This window comes from Rhodamnia argentea, chromosome 5 (assembly GCF_020921035.1).
Source record: "Rhodamnia argentea isolate NSW1041297 chromosome 5, ASM2092103v1, whole genome shotgun sequence".
Taxonomy (NCBI): Eukaryota; Viridiplantae; Streptophyta; class Magnoliopsida; order Myrtales; family Myrtaceae; genus Rhodamnia; species Rhodamnia argentea.
In genome coordinates, this window is record NC_063154.1 from 21,061,518 (window position 1) to 21,086,793 (window position 25,276).

The 25,276-nt window shown below is 37.8% G+C and overlaps 1 pseudogene; it reads right to left on the reverse strand.

Annotated features, from left to right (window-relative positions):
* Nucleotides 1-13,446: 13,446 nt before the first annotated feature.
* LOC115737210 lies at nt 13,447-14,344 on the reverse strand (annotated as a pseudogene).
* Nucleotides 14,345-25,276: the final 10,932 nt, after the last annotated feature.

Here is a 25,276-nt window from a genome sequence, read left to right on the forward strand (position 1 = left end):
AGATCACTTAAAATTTTGTTACTTCCTATATTATAGGATCGACAACTCATGATTCACGTGAGAAAGCATAAACCCATAAGTAGGTTATTTTTAGCTTTGTCTTTTTAGATAGGAGCAAGAAAATCCCACTTGACCAATAAGGGTTAGGTTAACAAAGTGTCGATGAGATATGGTTTTAGCGATGATGAGAAGCCAGGTAATTTATAAAAATCTGTCATTTGTCATGTACAATATAAAACAATATAAATAGATATGTACATGCTGTCAAGTTTATATAACGTGAAACATGCGAGGTCCAGGTGGTATGAATTGATGAAGTATAATGGAGCCTAGTAAATCTGATCCACACGTACTTCAATTGTTATGCCTAAAATGAATGTTCCACCCGACATAAGTCGGTACTGTGAAAGCAGTTGCTAGAGTTCTTCGCCGAAACACCCTTATTACAATCCGATCTAGATCGCTAAGAAACCAAACTGAAACCATAACTCTAGTCCCAACCAAAATTCTCTACCATCTTTGCTCTGTTGCCATAGTTGGATACGATCGTTGCCCCTGGCATTAGCGCATTCGATTGACTACTCATAGTGATTGTTGTTTTCATCGCTGTTTAATGAAGTGTTCCATGAGCGATGTGCTTAGGCTTCGAGTATTCCGAAACTCAAACTCGATGACTAAAGAAATCGTATTCATTTTCCCTAAGATAGTCTACATAATCTAAGTTATTGTGTAAGTCATTTCTACATAAATGATATTTCATCCAAAATAAACAAAAAAACTGATTAATTGAGATTTTAATTTCTCGTGTTCTCATAGAATGGATTTGGTACTTTAATAAAATTTAGAAAACTATCTCAAGGTTTGGGACGGGTTCACATTCTTTTTGGGACTATTAGGTGTTTCAGTTTGAGATATAGAAGAATGATATAAATGGCCCTTGAAGGAACCGCTTCAAAGAAGGAAGCTATATCTCTATTCTCGATAGCCTGTGACGCCTTTGGCTGAATGTGCAATGTGATCATTGAACTTTTATATCGTTCAACGTGGTTCCTGAACTTATATCAGTATGCAACGTGGTCACTGAAGTTTTAATTTGTTCAAAGTAGTCCTAAATTTTTGGTACATGTTTAATTTAATCTGTTTAAGGTGTGATCAATCATTTCTAATCTGTTCGGCTGCGGTTCCTATCTCTCTTTCCTTTTCGGTTTCCCTCATGGTTTTTGGACAAGATTACAAAAGGCCCCTTCTATAAGTATGAACTACTTGACAATAACATATTGAAGCATATAACCCCTTTTTTTATATTAGAGATGAAAATGTGAAAATTCCGGACCTATGTTTATCCACAGATAAAGGACTTCGCTATGAATTTTTTTTTTTTTCCTTTTCAATTTATCAGAACTCCAGCAAACCTATCAATTACCCCGATAAGTCAACAAGATAAAGTTTCCCGACCTTACGATATTACGCCAATAGTGACTGATAAGTTGCCTTAGTGGAGCATCTCTTCAAAACCCTAATCTTGATACCCTTTTTTTTTTTGTTTTTGTTTATAGACACAATACCTAATTCTGTAGGATCAATATTGTAGGGTCGTTTGTCTGTAAAAGACAGACATGTATAATTATTAAGTAGCATGAAGTACATGCTTGATTTACCCACTTAATCAAGGGCAAACGGTTTTCCAATTGTATGACTTCTTCTAACTTTTGCTCCAACCTTAGTCTATGGAGGTATAATATGTTTCATTGGCCCAAAATTTTTAGCAGCATAGTAAATATTACCAAATCTAGAACTCATGATTCATGTGGGGAGGCATAATTAGCGACGAAAACAATCACCATCTTTTGATATGAGTTCAATTGGTTATAATAGCTACATTTTTTCCTAACTGAAAATCGATCACTTCTTCGATATTCTTCATCAAATATAAATGGTTCACCATGGCAAGTCCAATTATAATAGTTCGAAATGAATCCAAGTCTACAAAGATGTTCTCGAACTTTGTCAGACACATGAAATTTACTATTACTGCACCTTTTACACGAACACCTTAACTTATTTACATCCATGAATTTAAATTTACTACTAGCAAATTTCAAAAGTTGTTCCAACCCAGATCGAAACTCATCAGTCAATCCTCGATGTCCAAGTAAGTTCTTATTATACATCCAAGCCATGTCTTTTTGCATTGTGTTTGAATAAATATTAAAAATCTCATCAAATATTAAAACTACCATATCTACTATTTAATATTCTTAATTAAAACCATAAAATCGTAAAAATTAAAATTCTATCCATGACGCAATAATTACTTTGAAGTTGAAAAAAAAAATACCATATGAAGAAGACTTACCCAAGTATTTCACTGAAATATTTATAGTATAAAGTGGTCAATTTGATGAGAATTGCAATGTTCACTTGGATTGCGAGACCTTCAAATGAACATGTACCTTAAAAAAAAAATTACATAAGATTCATGAAGCTTATGGCAATTGATAGAAGAAAATGGTGAAATAAACGGCTAATAATTTATTCTAATTAGCGACGAAAACAAGACATTCATCGCTAATTAGCGACGAACGTGGACTTTCGACGCTAATCGACGGCATCTCCCCTTCCCCAACTAACGACGAAATTCACCGCAACCCTATATGAACAATCCAACGGAATAATGTCGCAAATATTGTCGCTAATTATGCATTACTACACTTTTTTACATAGACACCATAACTTATTTCAATCCACGAGCTCAACTTTACTTTGAAATTGAAAAAAAAAAAAGTTATAATGTCAAGAAGACTTACCCAAGTATCTAATTGTATTTTTTGTAGGAGAAAGTGGTCAATTTGATAAAAATTGCAAGGTTCACTTGGATTGCAAGACATTCAAATGGACATGTACCTAAAAAAAGAGAAATTAGTTAAGATTCATGTAGCTTGTGGCAATTGATAGAAGAAATAGTGAAATAAACAACAATTTATTCTATGATTACCATAAGGCACAAATAAGAATAGAAAAGAGAGAAGACAGAAAGCAAAATAGAAGGAAGAAGAGAGAAGAGAGAAGAGAGCAGGCGAAAGAGAAGAGTGCGGAGAGAGAAGGTAATGTCATTTTAAAGGGCGAAATTTTACTCAGCCACGAATTTCGCGACAAAAATATGTTGTACGAATTTAGCGACGACATTAGTGACGCAATTTGAAATTAGCATCATAAAACTGTCGGTAGCTTTAGAGACGAAAACGGTCGTTCGTCGCAAATTAGCGATGAACGACAATTTTCGTCGTTAAATTTTTAAGAAGAGAATTTCCGACGACAAACGTAGTTCATCGCTAAAATAGGGTTTCGTCTCTAAATGCTTAGCAACAAATTTGCGACAAAATTCGGTTTTTGTCGCTAAATGCTCAATAAGACGTTAGTGACGAAAAACACTATTCGTCACTAATTAGTTTTTTATTTTTATTTTTATTTGAATCGTGTTAGCGATGAATAATACATTTCGTCGCTAAATTAGCAACGAAAATAGTGATTCGTCACTAAATTTAACATTTTCTTTGTTATTTTTATTCATAGTTCTACTATTGCGACGAAAATAACATTTCGTCGCTAAATTGAATATTTTATTTTTTATTTATATTTCCATCATATTAGCAATGAAAACCATGATTCGTCGCTACATAGTGATAAATTTGCGATGAAATCAATGTTCGTCGCTAAATGCTTCGCAACAAATTTGCGACGAACTTTGGTTTTCATCGCTAATTGCTCAATAGGAGGTTAGCGACAAAAAACATTGTTCGTTGCTAATTATTTTTTCATATTTATTTTTATTTTTATTTATATTTGTCGCTAAATAGCGACAAATAATTTATTTCGTCTCTAAATATAGACAAATAATATATTTTGTCGCTAAATAGCGACGAATAATATATTTCATCTCTAAATTAGCGATGAAAATATTTATTTGTCTCTAAATTTAATTTTTTCTTTGTTATTTTTATTAATAGTGCTAGTTTTGTGACGAAAATAACATTTCGTCGAAAATATTTTGCGACGAAAAAAGACGTTTGTTGCTAATTAGCGACGAAACGTTGCATTTCGTCGCTAATTGGCAACAAATCCTATTTTCGTCGCAATGTTATAGCGACGAATAATATTTTCATGGCCGTTTTCATTGCTAATGTGCGACGAAATTTTTTTTGTGGCCATTTTCGTCGTAATGTAGCGATGAAATTGTTTTCGTGGCTATTTTCGTTGCACATTAGCGATGAAAAATAGTTTGTGTCTATTTTCGTCTCAAATTAGCGACGAAATTTATTTCCGTCGCTAATGAGTGACGAATGGTTTCGTCGCTAATTGCGACGCAAATAGCGACGAATATTTATTTTGTCGCTATTTTCGTTGGAAATTAGCAACAAATTTTTTTCGTCGCAAATTGTTCGTGGCTCAATCCATGTTTTTTTTGTAGTGCAAATTTACCTATTGTCAATAAATAAACTACATTTGATGGGTGTCCGATAAATCTGGGTAGTAGTGGTTGTGGTACTGTTATACAGATCGGGAAGGTGTTCAACTCAAGATGAAGTTGCAACTAAAAACTGTTAAGGTAGCAGGTGCTTGCGAGGTAATCGACACAAATGGTTCTCATAACGATATGGAGCCTATAGAGGCCACAGTTGTTTGCCAGTGAATTAAACAAGGTGTGTGTTCGATATATGTACAACGGTGTTTTTTCTTTATCAGCGATAAACGAGATTGTGTCTAAGAAATCTTGTGGAGCAATTATAGGTGTAAGTGGAGTTGATGTGTTGATGAGGTCCATGGCTATGGTGAAGTTTATGCATGGCTTGAACTTGGAAGACCTCTATGATTGGTTGAGTCCATGAGGGGCCGTGGGAAGTAGCAATTAACTTCAGATTCCAGCGAAGCTATTATAACCTAGCTCAAACATTGAGCCAATGAAGAATAAACGTTAGTTCCTATATGAACCTACCTCTTGCTGACCAGCATATTGAGAACCTCATAAGCTGTGCTTGCGTTTGCCCGTGGATTCTTTTGTACATCGTCCTTGTTTTGTTAGTTCTCTTATGAACAGGAAAATAATGAATTTTATTTTGGCTGGACATGAGGAATATTATGTTCTTGTCCTGTCATGACACCTGGTTGCACCACTATCATAACGTATTTGGCATGTCATCTACGTAGAGAAAACCTCCTAATATATTTTTAAGTTAACAAAACTATTCGTAATTTATTTCGATCTGCGAGAAGTGTTCATGTTTTAAGATAATATTCATGTTGAAAGAATTGTTATAGAGAGACGTACAGCTTGACAGAATCATTGCACGCAATAACTTGAATATGACCTAAACCTGCTTATATTCCTACTCCTACTCATATTTATCTTGACATCTTTTATTCAGTGATATTTTGTCAAAGAGTTTCGGAAGTCAACTATTCACTCTCTCTAGGTGATATTGCGGGCTTTTTTTCAAATTGCATAAAAAGATATTTACCAAATTAGGGAAAAAAAACATATTTACCGTTTTGGGGTCCGCTTGGCGGTTTTAGTGCCGAGCATGACCCGCTCGGCGCTTATACCACCGAGCGGGTACCCGCTCGGCATTTATGATGCCGAGCAAGTCAGCGAGCAGAGAGCACCTTTGCTTTCTGCTCGCTGGTCATGCGTTGGGCCCCTACGTCTACTAGCGCCTTTAATCAGGCGCTGGTAGACGACGTGAAAGGTGCTTGCAGCACCTTTCACAAGCACTACTGAGCCTTCGGCTCTGCTTAAAGCAAAGCCGAAGGCTCTCTACTCAGAAATCATGTAGAGAACCTCCCTCCTCCGCAGAAACTCATCCCTCCTCTACAGAAGTCTCCTCCACGAAGAATCTTTTGTTCTTTTTGCCCCTCCCTCCTCTGCAGAAGCCTCCTCCACGGAGAACCTTTTGTTCTTTTCGCCCCTCCCTCCTCTCGCGAAGCCTCCTCCACATAACCTCTCGTTCTTTTCGCCCCTCCTCTACCGAAGCTCTTCCTCCGTTCGCATTGCACTTCCCTCCTCTGCAGAAGCTCTTTTGATTTTAAGTGATCTGGATATTAAGTGAACAGAGTGTGGAGTCCGTTGGGAGCCCTCCCTTGCTTTGATTAACTTCGGCGAGATTTGTTCTTAATATCCCAACCAAATTTTAATCAGACTCTCTAATACCTCATTTCTTGTTTTCTTCTACATACTTTCAGCATTCTCCTCTTCAATTTTGGTTTCTATTTTATGCAACGGTTTATCGATCACACCCCCTCTCCTCTTGTACTCTTCCTCACATAGCTCACGACGATTTTCTCATATCCCCTTCTCCTCAAGTGCCTTTATTGATGTTAGTGTTTTTATTTTATTGCAAATATTTTCGTCATGTTTAAATTAAATTGGGACGTTTTTATTTTTGCAGAAGTTGAAACAAAAGCAAAGCCGACCTTCTTACTCGGTGCTTCCTCTTGATAGTTTGAGCTCTACATTCAGTGCATGATTACCCTCAATAGTTTGAGGTAAACCTCGTTATAGTTATTTTTTGCAGTTTCATAAGTATTGTTTTATTTATTTGATTATTATTTGTACCTTGAATAGTTATAATGTTTACAAATTGCGGTAAATAAAAAAAATTACCATAATCTTGTAAAAAAAAATTTTTAGGACTCATTTTTGCAACTATGTCCATATTTATTTTGACGAATTTCAAAATTAAAAAAAAGAAATTTAGGAGTGCAAAATGATTTTTTGGGAAAAAAAATTTGATCGGATGGCCCGAGAAGCGGGGGCGGGGTTTGACCCGGTCCGAAAAAATGTTTTTAATAATTTCAAAATTCGAATAATAGAAAATTAGAAAATAAAAAATTGATTAAAAATAAAGAAAAATCATAGAGACTTTCAAAAAAATGAAGGAAAAATATTAAGAAATTCGAAAAAATAGGAAAATAGCCACAATGAACTAGCCATGGCCGATTCAGGGTATTTTGGCCAACGAATTTTAAAAAATGACGATTTTGCCCTTATGGCAAATTGTCTTCCAAATTTTTTAAAAAAAATCCCAAAAATTAGGAAATGGCCACAATCAACTGGCCATGGCCGATTCAGGGTATTTTGGCCAACGAATTTTAAAAAATGATGATTTTGTCCTTCCGCAAATTGTCTTCCAAAAAAATTGTAAAAAATCTCAAAAATTAGGAAATGGCCACAATCAATTGGCCATGGCCGATTTAGGGTATTTTGGCCGACGACTTTAAAAAATGACTATTTTGCCCTTCTGGCAAATTGTCTTCCAAAATAATTGTAAAAAATCCCAAAATGTCGCCTAAGCCCTTAGGGCTATACTAGGACATTTATTTCATTTGATATATTGATAGTGGTAATATTAATTTGATAACGTATACGGGACAATGTTTACGAAATTGTAGTCTAGAAATAATTTCTAATTTATTTATTTAGCAGAATATCGTCTACATCTTTTGCAATTGTGCACTCGGGAGGTACAATAGTACGAACCGAATATGGAATTGATTATGAAGGCGGACAATCTACCATGTTCGGGATTGCAAACATATCAACATTTGATGAGTTACGTGTATCGATTGAGAGCGCATTGAATATAACAGGAAACCAGTATATTAAAACAACGGTGTATATATATCCGATTGTAACACGCAATTGTGTTACATATGACATTACGGAGGTGCATGATGATGCTACGGTTATGATGATCAAGCAATTTGCACTTCAGGTTGGTGCTACGGGGTTTTTGCGGTTTTATACAAGCGTAGCGGAACACCAAATGAGAGATGATTTCGCAGAGGAAGGTTTGAATGTTGGTGAAGATGACATTGGTCCGCATAATCAGGACGTGCAATCCGATGATAATGATGATAATGCTAATAATGCTGTTGTTGCTGATGATGATGATGATGATGATGGTGATGAAGAAGATGATCCTTGGATGGACTCCGATGATAATGATGAAGAAGATGTTGGATGTAATAATATGGAGGCTTACTATAATACACAGTGCAGCAATCCCATTTTGCAATTGGTACATCCACCGCCTTATTCGGAGATCGACTTTAATATGATGCAAGACGATACAAGAGCCAAGCCGGGCCGTATGTTATTTTATCTATCAAAAGAATTTGATGTTGGCATGTTGTTTCCATCACGGGACGCGGAGCGATTGGCTACAAAAGAGTACTCCCTTATGAGACATCAAAATTTTCACGGTTGTTTGACAAAGAAAGATGAATATGTGATAAGGTGTGGCAATCCAAACGGACCGTGTGGTTGGAGGCTCCGCGCGATTGCTAAATCGGGTGGCATATTTTGAAAAATAAGTAAGTATAATGGGCCACATACATGTAGTTTTCCGCAAACGTCACGGGATCATCAACACCTTGACCAAAAGTACCTCTGCAGCTAAATAGAAGCAATGGTCGCCGCCCAACTAGATATCAAAATCAAGCCACCGATGGCGGAGATTCAAGATAAGCTGCACTTCGAACCTACTTACCGTAAAGCCTGGAAGGCCAAACAAATGGCGATCGCCGGATAATTTGGAGATTGTGATGAATCATACGGTAAGTTGAGGACGTGGATGATCAAAATGAAGAGCCGGAATCTAGATTCATATTTTGTGATTGATGATCATATCAACCTAGATCGGGGCTGCACGGTTTTCAACCGAATGTTTTGGACTTTCAAGCGGACGGTTGAATGCTTCACAAGTTGTCGTCCCGTGATATTTCTTGATGGTACATTTTTGTACGGAAAATACTAGGGAACCCTCCTTTGTGCGGCCTCACTTGATGGAAATAATCATATTTTCCCGCTAGCATTTGTTGTAGTCCATCGGGAAAATATTGACAATTGGACTTGGTTTATGAATGCATTGCGGAGATATGCACTAGGAGAGATAATATTTATGTAATATCGGACAGACATATCGGTATTCAACGAGCAATGGAGACAAGACGGGGGCTTCATCCACATGACCACCATAGATATTGCATTCAACACATTGCCAGCAACTACAATAAACATTTCAAAAATGCCGAAGGGAAAAAACTTGTTCGGATGACAGGTAAATTCTCGGATTTGTAAATTTTAGGAAAATACGTATGCAAAAATTTGAGTACGAAGTACTAATTAATGTTGTAATGTACAGCTTACGCGAGCCAACGGCGGAAGTTTTCGATCTAGCCACAACCGCATGGTGCGATCAGATTCCAAGAGAAAAATGGACAAAGGCTTATGATGAAGGGAGGAGATATGGATCGATGATGACAAATTTAGTCGAATCGGTCAACGGGATGCTGAATGGTTTCCGTGGTCTACCAATAGCAGTCATGGTCGACAAGATATTCTATTAGTTGGTGCACTATTTTGATACGAGAAGAACGATGTACGGGATGCAGAAAGACAATCAATGGAAATATACGGAATTTGCCGGTGCCACACTCCAACACAATAGTCAAAAAGCAAATAGGCATGCCGTCACATGTTTCGACTACGATAGAGGCGTTTCCGAAGTGACAACTGGACGTGACGGATCTAGAGGTTCGGGGGGCCACAAACAAAAAGTGCACCTAGACTTGCGAACGTGCACATGTGGGAAATTTCAAGGGCTGAAAATCTCATGTTCACACGTAATTGCAACATGTCAAGCGTATGGCATTGATTACGAACCGTACGTAGATGAATATTCTTAATTAATTACACTAATAAAATAAGCTTCAAAAGAAATAATTTATAAATAAAATAATAATTATTAAAAAGGTAACAAAAATAATGATTTAAAAAAAAACGCCGAGCGTAACAAAATACCCCGAATTGTTCATGGCCAGTTGATTGTGGCTATTTACTAATTTTTTAGATTTTTTACAATTTTTTTGAGAGATAATTTGCCAGAAGGGTAAAATTATCATTTTTTAAAAGTCGTCGGTAAAAATACCCCGGATCGTCTATGGCCACTTGATTATGGCCATTTACTAATTTTTTGGATTTTTTACAATTTTTTTTAGCAAACAATTTCCCGGAAGGGCAAAACCTTCATTTTCTAAAAGTCATCGGCCAAAATACCCTGAATCGTCCATGGCCAATTGATTATGACCATTTACTAATTTTTTAGATTTTTTACAATTTTTTTGGAAAATAATTTGCCAAAAGGGCAAAATCGTCATTTTCTAAAAGTCGTCAGCCAAAATACCCTGAATCGTTCATGACTAGTTGATTGTGGCTATTTACTAATTTTTGGGATTTTTTACAATTTTTTTGGGAGACAATTTGTCATAAGGGTAAAATCGTCATTTTTTAAAAGTCGTTGACAAAAATATCCCGGATCGTCCATTGCCAGTTGATTGTGGCCATTTATTAATTTTTGAGATTTTTTACAAATTTTTTGGGAGACAATTTGCCATAAGGAAAAACCGTCATTTTCTAAAAGTCGTCGGTCAAAATATCATGAATAGTCCATGGCCAGTTGATTATGGCCATTTACTAATTTTTGAGATTTTTTACAATTTTTTTGGAAGATAATTTGACAGAAGGGCAAAATCGTCATTTTTAAAAGTCGTCGCCCAAAATACCCTTAATCGTCCATGGCCGATTGATTGTGGCCATTTACTAATTTTTGGGATTTTTTTAAAAAATTTTGGGAGACAATTTGCCATAAGGGCAAAATCGTCATTTTTTAACGATCGTCGGCAAAAGTACCCTGGATCGTCCATGGCCGGTTGATTGTGGCCATTTACTAATTTTTGGGATTTTTTACAATTTTTTTGGCGTAAAATTTGCTAGAAGGGCAAAACTGTCATTTTGTAAAATTCGTCGGTCAAAATATCATGAATCGTCCATGGCCGGTTGAATATGGCCATTTACTAATTTTTTAGATTTTTTACAATTTTTTTGGAAGACAATTTGCCGGAAGGGTAAAATCGTCATTTTTAAAAGTTGTCGGCCAAAATATCCTAAATCGTCCATGGCTAGTTGATTGTGGCCATTTTTTAATTTTTGAGATTTTTTACAATTTGTTTAGGAGATAATTTGCCAGAAGGACAAAATCGTTGGGGCGGGGTCGACGGTGGCGGAGAAGCCCACCCGCTCGGCGGTTGGTCGGCCGAGCGGGCGGCGGCTTCGGCAGTGTGACTGCCGAGCGGCACCCGCTCGCCAGTAAGACTACCGAGCGGGTCCTGCTCGGCACTCAGACTGTCGAGTAGACCCCAAAACGGTAAATATGTTTTTTTCTCCTAATTTGGTAAATATTTTTTTATGCAATTTTTAAAAAAGCCCTGATATTGCTAGCCAATATAAATCTATTACTCTTGCATCTTTCGGTAGCGGAGCTGTAACATAAACTTCGAATTTTTGTCTGCAATTCTTAGCCTGTCCATAAATTTGTTGGGCTTCCTCGGTGCGCCGGCGGTTACACCTGCACAAATATATCTTGCACACTAAAATCGATCTCCGTACTGTACCCTTTCATTTGCTTGATCATTTTGAAAGATTTCCCATAATTTCTGTGTCCAATCAGGTGGATGGATTTCTTTGAATTTGATTACTCCGAGATGGCTACATATCAAATGGATGAAGCCACGGATGTTGATATGTTCAATATACCTGGATCAGTTGAGAATGAATGATAATTTTAACAGTCTTATTTGTATTGCTCTTCGAATCCTCTGCACAATGCAGATATTTGCCGGACACCATCGACATTGTATATGTTGGAGCGTGGTTCATACTCTCTATCGACAGAAATGCACAGGATCCCGCTCCTCGGTTTTGGGGGGGCGGCTGCCCCTTGCAGAAGTGAACCAAGATATACATAGTGTCTTGATTTCTTTTTCTCGTCTCAATTTACTCTCTATTCGTTATGTTTGTGTACCTAATCATAATGGGAAACAGCAGTTAGCCGAGGTCAACAGGATGCAAGTGAGTGTCAAAGCGCTAGAAGATGCTTCTTCCCAATAACTGAATCCACGGGGGACTGCGCAGATATTAGCAGGTTCTGCTTGTACTTAAATCATGCTGGGTTGTAAATTGCCTTTGCCAGATAAAATGGTTGCCGGTGGATTTCTTTATCTGGTTCATTCTGTTTATGTCGTATCAAATGTACTCTCGAGGAATGTCCTGCTTGATTTTGCTTTAACGACGCTTTTGGCCAAAATCAGTGAGGTCTTCCTCTTCACCTCTCAAAGAAATCTTCAATTCCAAAACCCTGAGCCAACCTTGCAAAAGCTCAATCTCTTCTCCTCCGCCGCTATGGCCAGTTGAGTTTCGAGCTTGACACCACTGTCACTAGATCCAGAGACTGTGGCCATGGACACTGGAATTCGGGAATCTCCTGGCTGCTATGGCCGCTAGACACGCAGTCTCTTGGCCACGGACGCTCTATCTAGAGTCTTGTGATTGCCATGGCCGGGGAGCTTGACCTTGAGCTCGTGGCGGCCACAGTCGCCATATCTCGAGCTGAAGCACGCGGCAACCATGGCAGCGAATTTCTAGAGATAGTGGAGAAGAAAAAAAGAAGTTCTGGAGGTCGTAGATGAAGTCCGTCACCTTATGATATTTGTGATATGGCGCTCTCCTCATGCAGATTTTTCAAAAGCTTGCAGAGTGCCATTGTCATGAGCCAATAAAAAGAAACGCTTCCTAAGTTTAGTCTAAAATTTTTGCGACCTGCCATTTTTTTTTTTTTCTAAACTTTTGTCTTCTTTCCCTATTTTCCTATCGTTTCAGTCGGAGTATTACGTAATTCATGCAGGTGGAATTCAGCTAGTATAAGTTAATTTTGTCCTTGTAATTTCTTATGAATATTAATGCAATGCATGGTGTTTATGTTTATTGGGATAATTACCAAAAAAAGGTCCTAAATCTATTGCAATTACGACAATTCAATTTTAAACCTTTTTTTAGCCAATTTAACTATGAACCTTTTGTATTTATAACAATTCAGTTCATTTGGCCGGCCGGTACTAACATGGATTTTTATTTTTGTACAAAAATCATTTATAATATCAAGTTCATTTAAATTAAATTCAAAAAATAAGGTAAAAAAAGAAGAGACTAAAGCAAGCCCTCTCCGCCGTTGCCCCACCATCGCCAGGAAGGGCCCGTAGGGGTGGGGGCTTGGCGACCCTCGCCGACTGCAGGTGTAGGCCTGACCTGGCCGAGGACCGCCACTGGCAAGGGTCGGCCGCCAGTGATTTATTCCTGGTTAGTTGGTGTCCGAGTCGACCGCGCATCCAAGCAAGTATCAACTGGAAACACAGACCTTTCAAACCAAATGTTATTTTCATCATAGAGCTCGACAGCAGCCACAGAGCAGACCAGGAGAATTTGCAAGACAAACGACAGACAGACCACCGGAACTTGCCACACACCATACGATCGACATTGCCGTACATCCGTTCTTTTCGGAGAAAATCCTGGCTTTGTTGACACACACATTCACATTACTGCCCCAACATAAAATACATCACGCGAATCACCAACACTCCATTGTCGTCTCTCTTCACCTTTACTACTGACCATACGCCGACACGTTGGGCCTCGGCTCAAAATCTTCCGCAAACTTCTTCTCTTTGAGCTTGGCATCATCCCCGTAAGCCGATACATTGGGTCTGGGCTCGAAATCTTCCACGAACTTCTTCTCTTTGAGCTTCGCATCATCCCCGTATGCCGATACGTTGGGTCTGGGCTCGAAATCTTCGGCAAACTTCCTCTCTTTGAGCTTCGCGTCATCTCCATAAGCCGATACGTTGGGTCTGGGCTCAAAATCCTCTGCAAACTTCTTCTGCTTGAGCTTGGCATCATTCCCATAAGCCGTGATGTCGGGCCTCAGCTCGGAATCACCGGCAAGTCATTTATGGTCCTCTAGTTTGTTGTCTCCATGGCAGTCGGCCTCCACCTTCTCAGGGAGTGAAGTGAGATGAGGCTGATCTGATGCAGGGTTGATCACGCGGAGGAGGCCTTCGATTGCTTTTGGAATGGGCTCTTCTTTCATGATGCTCACCCAGTACTCACCTGGGTCCGTTCTTGCATCTGTTGTAGCAGAGAACTGCAAAAGTAAACATAGCCATTTAATAGGTCGTAAAAAGGCCAATCATCCATTCATCTGGACCTCCATTTTTCTGTACAAATTCTTTCTCATTTTAACTGGACACTTCTATGGTTAAAGAGTTATTAGTTGGTTTGTCAGTGTTCAACAAGGTGTGATCTAAAGGAGAAGGATGAGAGTGCACGGGACGCATACGATCAGAACGGTGATGACGACCACCGTGACAGATACTTTAGAACTCATCTCTCTCTGTGCGTTTGAGCTTCTCACTTTGACGATGAGAAGAATGCTGCTCTAACTCGGTTCTATTTATAGGAGATGTTCCACAAATTAAGAGGGCATCAAGACATTGTGCAAGCAATAAACTCAAGCGAATTGGTGTTGTTGCAACTGTTTTTTTAGTATGGAATTAATTTGGAGGGACACTATCTTATGATTCTTACGTAAGAGGATAAGATCATGGGTCGACCCATGATGACCATTACACAAATCTTGTACATCAAAGCCTTCAACTCTCCCTTGGTGATCTCCTCGTGCGAGGCATTGGCCATCTTGTTAGATAGTTTGTGTGGTAAGTGCACTAAAAGTCCTAAAACTTATCACGAAAGTACAATCGAGTCCTAAAATTTTCAAAAAGTACAATCAAATTCCAAAACTTATTATGAAAATGCAATTGGGTCCCAAAATTTTTAAGGAATGCAATCAAGTCCTAAAATTTGTCACAAAAGTCCAATCGAGTCTTAAAAAGTGCAATCAACGGAAGGACTTAATTGAACCAATTTGATAAGCTTTAGGACTTGTTCGCACTTTTTGAAAGTTTTAGTACTCAATTATACTTTTATGATAAGTTTTAAGATTTAAATGCACTTTCGTGACAAGTTTTGAGGCTTTTAATATATTTATCGCATAGTTTGTAATGAGGTTGTGAAAAATAAAGAGTTCCATTTGGGAAAAAATAGACGGAAACTATCTGGTTAAGACATGAGAACACTCGTGCAAGGTTGTTTGGGAAACTACAGGATCTCAGAACTCATGATTCATGTGGGAAGGCATAATCCCATGAGTACATTATTTTAACCTTTACTCTTTTTCAGATAGCAACAGGAGAGTCGCGCTTGACCAATAAGGGTCAGCGAAGATCCAATTATGCGATTGAACAGATCTAGGTTGTTGTGATATGGTTTTAAAGATGATGAGAAGCTAGCCAATTAATAAAATCTGTCATTTGACGCGTAACATATAATTTCACATGCACGTTATGTCTAAGTTCATATGACGCGAAACCTGTGAGGTCCATGATGCAGAGTTGCATCATGCAATAATAATCAACTTTCGCCCAATACCAAAAAAAACCCTTCAACTTTATCATGTTCCAATTATATTAAAAAAAAATTGTCTCATAAAAAACCTCAAACTTTTACTTTTATCCCAATTCTACCGGACTAATACAAAAAAATAAAAATAAAAAAACCTCAGCTTTAGCATATATCCTAATTTTACTGGCCTAATACCCAAAAACAAACCTTCAACTTTATCATTTGACTCAATTATATCCAAAAAAAATTTCATCTCCTAATAAACCCCAAACTTTGATTGTTGTCACAATTTTACCACCGTCAACCTTATGTCCATTATTACTGTTAGTTAATCTTACGTGGTATTTTCACGTCGTTAATGAATAACATATCAACAAAGCTGCACGAAAAAATCCTCAACTTCTATTTTGTTATCTGATTCTCCTACACATTACCGAGTGATATAGAGCCACTCAAAACAGCACAAATTCTCTCCAATACTCAACAACCAAAAAATAGCTAGACGTGAAGATCCGATTATTTGAACGAACGATATCAAATCTCTTGTCCATGGCTAGATGTGAAAATCTAATTATTTGGGGAACGATCTCGGATTCTGTCATCCCTAAAACCTACTGTTTTCGAATTTCAAAAATTCATTAATAAGTTCGGCAAGAAAATTTGAGACACGTAGGATTAACAAAAGATGATTAAGGATGAAAGGTTGATGGTGGTAGAAATGTGACAAAAGTAAAAGTTAGAGATTTTTTATGAGACAAAAAATAATTTTGGTTATAAACGGGCCGGATGCTAAAGTTGAGAGTTTTTGGGTATTAGGCCGGTTGAATTATGATAAAAGTAAAAGCTGGGGATTTTTTATGAGATAAAAAAAAAGTTTTGGATATAATTCGGATAGATGCCAAAGTTGAATTTTTTTTTCTTTTTGGGTATTAGGCAGTTTATTTTCAAATTTTAGATTTTCTCTTGGGGTTCGAACTCGATACATATCCTAGCAATTTGTAATGTGATCGTGAAAAATAAAAAGTCCCATTTAGGAAAAGTAGATGGAAACTATTTGGTTATGTCAGGAGAACACTTATGCAAGGGTTGTTTGAAAAATTAGAGGATCCAGAACTCATGATTCATGTGGGGAGGCATAATCCTATAACTACCTTATATTAACCTTTCCTCTTTTTTAGATAGCAACCGAAGAGCCCCACTTGACCAATAGGGGTCAGTGAAGATCCAATTATGCGATTGAACAGATCTAGGTTGTTGTGATATGGTTTTAAAGATGGTGAGAAGCTAGCCAATTAATAAAATCTGTCATTTGTCACGTACCGTATAATTTCACATGCACATTATGCCTACGTTCATTAAACACGAAACCTGGGAGGTCCAAGACGCAGAGTTGCATCATGCAAAAAATAACCAACGGGATATATTTTGTGAGAACTGATGTCGTTCCATCGTAAGGGAACCCAGTTAATCCGATTTGCACGGACACTGAGAAACCTAAATGAAACCCTTGGTCTAATCGGCCGTCTTTGCCCTGCTGCATCAATTGGACATGACTGTTGCCTCCGACATTGGCCCATTTGAAGGAATAATCACAATGCTTGTCACATTCACCATTGTTTAAGTGTTTCCAAGAGCAATGTGCTTTATCGCACATGCCACGTATGAGAAAGGACTTCGCGTCACAATGACTCAGTTTGCCTCCTAATTATATTTTCTTCGGAAAAATTGTCTAAAAAATTCTAAATTTATTATACAATGGCCAATTCGATCATAAATCTTTCAATTGTGTCAATTTAATCCCAAACCTTTCAATTGTACCAATTTAAAGATTTGCTAATTTAGTCATTTTGGCCAATTTTCGTTAAAAATCGCTGACATGATGATCTAGTCGGTATCGACCGTCCTACGTGGCACGGACGGCTCTGATGTGGATAATTTTTTTTTTCTAAAATTTTTTTTTTCCTTTTTCCCTCCGCCGGCCATCATCGGACCTCATCCGTGGATGAGGGCCTCAATGCCTGCATCAGCGCAAGAAAAAAGGAAAAAGTAAATAAAGAAAAAGAAATAGAAAAGGCAAAAAATTAAAAAGTTATCCATGTAGCGTCAACCATGCCACATAGGATAACTAATGCCGACTAGACCACTATGTCAGCCACTTCTAACAAAAATTAGTCGAAAGGACTAAATTGGTAAACTGTCAAAAGATTTAGGACTAACTTGATACAATTCAAAGGTTTAAGATTGAATTGACCGCCGTCCAATAGGTTTTGGACTTTTGGACACTTTTCTCTACTTTTTTTAGCTCGTGTCTTTGAATCTGGTCTACTCTATCATCAAAGGTAGGAGCAAAAGCTCTCCCTTAGGCTGCATTTAGTAGTCCGGATTTCTAGTCGGGATTTGACTAGATAGGATATGATAATAAATCCAATGATTTTTTTCATATCCTGTTTATTGTTTTGTGAACTACGGATAAAAAGTCGAATAAGGATAGACAAGGTACGACTGAAATCGATTTTGTTTTGCTGACACATCAAAATGCTTAAGATCAATGAAATGGCCCACTGATTTTGCTCGTTGTCTTATCGAGTGAGTAACTAAGTGATAAACAATGGAATTATTCAGCCTATTTCACAAGTTGAAGATGCACTCATGCAAATCATCTAAGAGAGCTACCATGAAAGTCGATGATCAATCTTAAGTTCTTCATAACATGTTGAGATCCCTTTCAAATATTGGAAAGGTTTAAACGATTAAAGAATGAGGGACATAATATCATATCATGCCAAACAATCGTTTAAAGAGTGAGTCGTGGAGATGCCCGGCTTTGCGGTCGGAATGGCATTGGCGGAGAGGCGATGGTTGTGAAAAAAATCTAATTCTCCTTGTATCTGCTCTATTGAGAAATTCTTTTCGGGTCTATCCCAACCCACCCCTAGGATCCTTTTTTTCGGGCTGTATCTCCCATATATCCCCCTTTACAGCTACCAAACAAAGAATATGATAAAATATATTGTATTCTGATTTTTAGCCCGACGATCGAACGCAGCCCTAGAGAATATAATAGGTTGGGTTAAATCAAACTTTGCCGACCCATCCAAACCCTAACATATTTGGATTGCAGGCCATGGTTCGGATTCGGGTTTCATTTTTATTTATACGGGTTGGCATTTAGGTGATGAGTATCCTGCAACTCAAACTCAGCTAATAATATCACTAAAGAAACCATGCTCTTTTTTTTTATTAAAATAGACTACATAATTTCAGTCATTGCATTCTGACCAAAAAAGAATTTCAGTCATTGCATAACCATTAATAATTACTTATGCAAAATAAACAGAATACTTATTAACCAAGTTTTCAATTAAATGTTTACGACTTTATTGAAATTTAAATGCCTTTTTTTGGGGGGGGAACTAGTCGGTGTTTGATTTTGACGTGACCAAGCAATCCCTAACCTGCCCCGTTGCCATTCCTGTCACTCTAATCTTTTCACTTTGGCTCACAGTTTTAAGTGGAAATCACAAGGTGCTCGTTCTATAAGATTGAAATACATGACAATATTCGATCAAAAAAATACATGACAATAACGAAATAAAGCATATAAACTGTCTTTTAATAGAGATGGAAATGCAAAAATTGCTTCATCGATGTTTATCTACAAATTCGACATATGGTTGACTTGCCAGTATTAGACTTCGAGCACTTGAAACCTATACCGCACACTACGGATAAAACTGTAACTACAATAGTTATTGTGATTATGAGAGAACGAAATTGCCGTAGCTTTTACATTTCTTGATTTATGTAATGAATTGTAATTGATAGTCTATAACAATACTAGTAACAATTTGAGTAGAGATATAACATCCAAATGCATTACCATAAAAAAAAGTTATAACACTCTAATGAGTGTTCTACAAAAATTATAACACTTGTGCTGTTTTTATTCCGAAAATATCTTTATTCCAAATATAGATATTACACATGCTACAAGAGTAGCGTGCATTGAAAACAATGAAATTTCTTCATATTAGTGTTATAATGTAAGATAGTATTCATATAGGTTGATGAACCTCTTATTAACGTGTAATTATATGTATATCGGGGTTTTTCTATAATTGTGTTTATTTATACCATTATTGTAATTAGTTACTCATATAAATGTATATTATACAACCCTAGTTTGGGTTGAGCCACCATAAACGATCAGTCGTTATTTCTCTCTGACTCTAAATATCAACATGGTATCAAAGTAGGAAAACGCATCACATTCTTCAACATCTTTGCCCCAAATCAACACTTCCTTTGCTCTAATTACTGCATCAACAATGTTCAATACATCTACGAATTTTTCTTCTTCTCTACCATCTCTTTGGCCATCATCTTCTCTTTCTGTTAATTCCAATTTCCCATCACCTCTCAATAATATACTGTCCACTTTCACCTCTTCTTCTCTTTTCTCTACTACTTCAATCTCTACTCCTGCTCAAATTACCGCCATGCAATCAGCCTCGCCTTCTCTTGTTCTTCCCAACATCACTAATCCCGTCTCCATCAAACTTGATGCAGATAATTATCGTTTGTGGAAATCTCAATTTGAACCTATTTTAATTTGTAACAATTGCTGGGATATTTTGATGGATCTTTTCCGTGTCTGCAGAGGCTTATCAATGCTCGGAATGGTACTTTGGTGGCCAATACCTCTTATTCCATCTGAGTCAAGATAGATCAATGCAATTTGATTAACGCAACTAGAGGTGTCAAATGGGTGGGTAGGGTCGAGTTTGGGTCGAGTCAAATATGGTCCGACCCACATTAACCCATCTAACCCGTTTTGACCCATACTTAATGACTCATACCCAACTCGCCGCAATCGACCCATATCCAACCCAACCCATTTTGGCCCATATCACCAATACACGGTAATATTTTAGGAAAACATATACAAGTCATTTAACTTATTTTAAGCTTTCACATATATATGTTACTTAGATAAAAAAAAAATTAACATCAAATAAAAAAAAGAGAATTGAACAATAAAAATTGTCGCGACCTAAAAAATTAATTTTTAGGTTAATGGATTATTAGGTTAATTAGATGAATTAACTAACCTAATACGGACTCTCCCAAGCCCTACCAATTCGCAACTTAGGTTTGATTTTTTTTCTTTTGTAGGAGCCGCCACTAATCTTTTTTGGTAGGTAGATTAGGTACCTAAATAAAGTATGGGAGGATACTTTATTTTCTGCTAACCGGAGGTTTAGGGTTCGGGGATTTGATTATGTTAATTTTTAATTAACACCCTTTCGGTACCAAATTTCATGAAAATGCCTTTTCTTGATTGATGATTTGTGATGTTGATTTCCCTTTTTTATATTTTCGGATTTTTGAATTGAAACAGATGAATTTGAACAAGATTAAACAAAAATGCCCATAATATACCTTTAAATATGATTTTCCGGTAAATCTTCTCATTCCCGAAGATCCGGGCCGGATCGAGATTTTATCCGCTACATCCTCCAAGATTCGAGCCAATATGCGGATAATATATAGAAATACAACATCCCTTTTCGCCAAAGGGCGAATCACGAATTTCTATATTTAAATCACCATCCCATTCCACGAGATCGTGGCTAAGGCGTGTGATTTAATTTTCCGACGGGACAAGGCACAATGGGAGCATATATTATAGGCATGTTTGTTTAAAGATGTGCAAATATTTATTGAATTTTTTAAAATCCTTAAGGGATTCTGAAATTTTCAAGGAGATAAGCTCCTATCCACAAAGGATTTCATATCTTTTAAAATTTGGAAAGATTATCTTCTGAAATTTTTCAAAGTATATCGGATAATTTCCCGAATTTTAAAGATGCGCTCAATATCTAAAAAAATTAGATTGGATCTTGAGTTATTTGAATATTCCGAAAATATATCAATATTTTACAAGATATGATTGCCTCAAAATCCAATGTGATCTTATTCTGCAAGATTTTATTTTTTCGAATTTTCGAATTTTCCAAATCAGATTAGGGACAAATCCGAAAAACAAGGGATATACTTCAATTCGGCATCTATCAATCCAAACAAACAGATATCCGAAAATTCCCCTCGTCCACAAACATTCAAATCAAACAAATAATTTCCAGCCCAAGCATGGCAATTTGCACGAATTTGATGAACAATTTCAAAGCAATCCGACTGAATCTATGCATAATAACATAACAAAACGCTTGAGCTCCGTCTAGAGGACATGGAACATGCAAAACAACTAAAAAAACGTGCAAACAATGCATGACAACAACACAAAGCAGCAATTTCGATTCTATCAAAAACGTGACAGATTAGCGATCATGAAAACAACGAACGCAGGCGTTTTTTTTTTTTTTTTTGCCTTGAATCAAACGTGCACATGGAAACATCATCAAAAACAGCATGAATCACGTGTAGAACAGCATCTAAAAACAATCAAAGACTCGCCTTTTAGCTCCCGCAAATTCCTACATGAATTAGTTGTCACAGAGCATGCGAAAGCAAATATTTTCAAACCAAACAGCATGCCATAGTAACAGAAACAGCATTAAAACAGCAAACAAATCACCCAGAAAACATGCTTATTTCAACCCTAAAAGTGCGCGAGAGTTACCTTGATTCGTTGGACGAAACTCGAGCTAATTTGATGCGAAAAACTCCACCGGACAGCAGCGAAATAAACCCAAATAGCAGCGTATTATCCTTGGACAGCAGCAGATATTTTTGAATTGAACAGCCGCACGTCGTGAGGTTGAGCAGAAACCAGCAGAGCAACAAGATCGGACTCACAACAACGTCGTTTTAGCCTTTTGGAATTGTTGAGCTCCTTCTCTTTCTCTAGCCTACCTCACGTGAATTCTAAGTATGTGAGAAGAAAAAATTTTGCCGACCCCCCATAACCCTAGGCATAAAGATATATTTATAGAGAAAACTAGGGCTTTGAGTTGTAGGATTTAAACCGTTAGATCAAAAGCTCCAATTAGATATCGATCGTTAGATCGAAAATTCTGATCATGAGGAGTCCTATTGGACTTAGTCTCTTACAATTTTCGGTCAAATGAATGAGGAGGGAGAAATGGGCTATTTTTCAATGTTTTATGGGCTCGTTTTATGATTCCGGACTCACCTAGACCTTAACTAATAAAATGGGTAATTAATTAAGGCCTTTTTGCAATTTTAAGATCTCAAACGGGCTATTTTGAGTCCAAAATCATAGTAAAAGAAATTCCGCACCCTCCCTAATAACTTTCGGGTCGATTTTAACTCGGTCGTCCATTGGAATCATGCTCAATTGACTCATGACGAAAATTAAATATGCAATGCATGAAAATTTATTTTTTGTGAGAATTATGAATAACTCTCATTTTTATGAATGATTTTCTAAAAATCAAAATTTAGGTGTCAACAAAAATTAGTAAATAAAATAAAAATGTTATTACTAAGATATTTTCATATAGGGCAAGACCCATCTTGTGACTCATTTTTAAGAGGCCCAGAGCTATATGGGTGACTAGTTTTTTATTAAATGTGCCTAAGTGGGTTAAGAAGAAAATGAAAGCATGAAAAACAGGTCGATTATGGGTTTGTTTATAACCTATATTTGACCCATTTAGCCCAGTGAAATAGGTCTCTCTCCTCGTCTCTTTCATCTCTCAAAATCGTCCCTCTCTCTCCTCGGTCCGCTCTCTCATCACGATTAAATTTGCCGCCGCAAAACCCTAACGCCACCCTTTTCCCCCTGCCCACATTCCTCTCGATCGTTTACACGATCAACCTCGACCTCCCCATCGAGGATCCCGAGAACCAGGTCTTCACTTCGGGAGCCGAAGGAAGCAGCACCATGGTCGACCAACACTCTGCATTATCAAACCACCGGAAGATGGCCGTCAATCTGCCATCTCAGCACTCTTGCCTCCTATCTAATTAAATTAGTATGCTATTACGAGTTGCAACTTCGGGCACTTGTCGCGGCTCCGATGGATGAGCGATGAGATGGTGAGACGGGTCGAGAGCTGGGAAGGGGATGGAAGTCGGGGTGACGGATGTGGGCACCGGCCATTGAGCACCGACTTGTGTTTCGCTACTAGCCATTTTCAAAGAGCTTCTTGCTAAACGGGGAGTGGAACAAGCTAGGCATCAAGGGACGAGGGGTTGGAGATGAGCTTTTTCAGGCTTGATATGTTCCAATTTCTTCTTTGATTGCCAATGTTGGATGGGGATTATAGCTCCTCTGTTGTGAATTTCCTCCATGTTAGTCATCGAGTTAGGAGCAATAGCTTCTTATTAATGATCCGCTTTGGTATATGCTTTCATTGGGAGAGTTCCGATCTTCTTCAATGGCAATCCTTCAATCCTTTTTAGGATTAGGATTAGGATTAGGATGAACTGAAGACAATCGACGGCAATGGTGGTGGGTAGCGACCATCACCAGGAGATGGGTGGCAGTGGGCGACCGGCGGCAGCGGTTGGGTGGTGGTGGTCGCCGGGCGACCGGGACGACGGGCGATGGTCAATTGCCAAAGGTGGTTGGTGGTGGCGGCGGGCGGTGCTCGGCAGCCCAAGTACAAGATGACTTTACCTTTTGAGGGGTCGAAAATGGGTTCTATGTGTAACCCATTTTTTACCCATCAAATTTAGCTTCAATTTTTTTGACCCATTTTTATTGGATCCTCCAAAAATTAACAACCCATATAGAACCTATTTATTCAAAATATGGGTCAAAAATGGGTCATGGACTCATATTAACAACTCTAACTCAACCCTCAAAGTTGAGATTTTCCGTGAATTCATGATCTTCGGACATTTCGGGAGACTTGGTTCACTCTAGGGCGATGCTTTATTGACCGATGTGTGACCAAGAAAATTGGATTAAAACTTGATTTTCAGAACACCATTAAGAAACTCGATTAGTTAATGTCTAATTATCTTCAACATCTGAAGTCAATTGCGGACTCTCTCACCGCAATCAATTGCTCCATCTCTAATAAGGACTTAGTGATTCAAGCCCTCCATGGGCTCCCATCAAAGCATGATCCTTTTGTCACAATGGTCACCAATGGCCCTACCATTCTTTCCTTCGGTGATTTGCGGTCACGCCTCCTCATACAAGAAGAACAATTTCTCCGAAAATCAAATGCCTCATCTTCATATGATATTTATCATACTTTGATTGATCATGCAACTTCACCCAATCCACCATTTCAAGGGAGTCGTGGTGGACGTAATTTTAGGGGCCAAAGATCTGGTCGAGGACAACATGGACGGTTCTAGCGTGATCAACCGATTTGGAAAGCCTCTAATGATCAATTTAATTTACAGTCATTCTTTGCCCCCTATGTTGATCGATACTCCCCTTTCTTTAGTCGGCCTCATGGTGGTTTGAGGCCCTATGTTCCCCCATTCACTTGGGGAGGCATTATTGGATCTAGGTCTCATCTTTTTTGTCGGATCTATAATGGAGCCGAACACACTGCGCTACAATGTCGGTAAAGATTTAACCATGCCTTCACTACCATTAATCTATCTGACTCTTTCTCGGCTCTCTCGGTTGGTGAGACTTCTGATTCAATGTGACATATTAACAGCAAAGCGTCGGCACACATTACTAGTGACATTGGTAAAATTCTAAATCCTAGATCCTTTTATGATTCGACAACAATTTCAGTTGTTGTTTCCTATTAAGCAAGTCGTTAAAGCCTTTTTCCATACTAATTCTCGATCATTGCTGTTATCACCTAATCTTGCTCAAGATCTTCGCTGTCACTCAACTTTGCCTTAAAAACTCTTGTACTATTGATTTTAATGGTTCATCCTTTTCTTTGAAGGACCAACGAACCG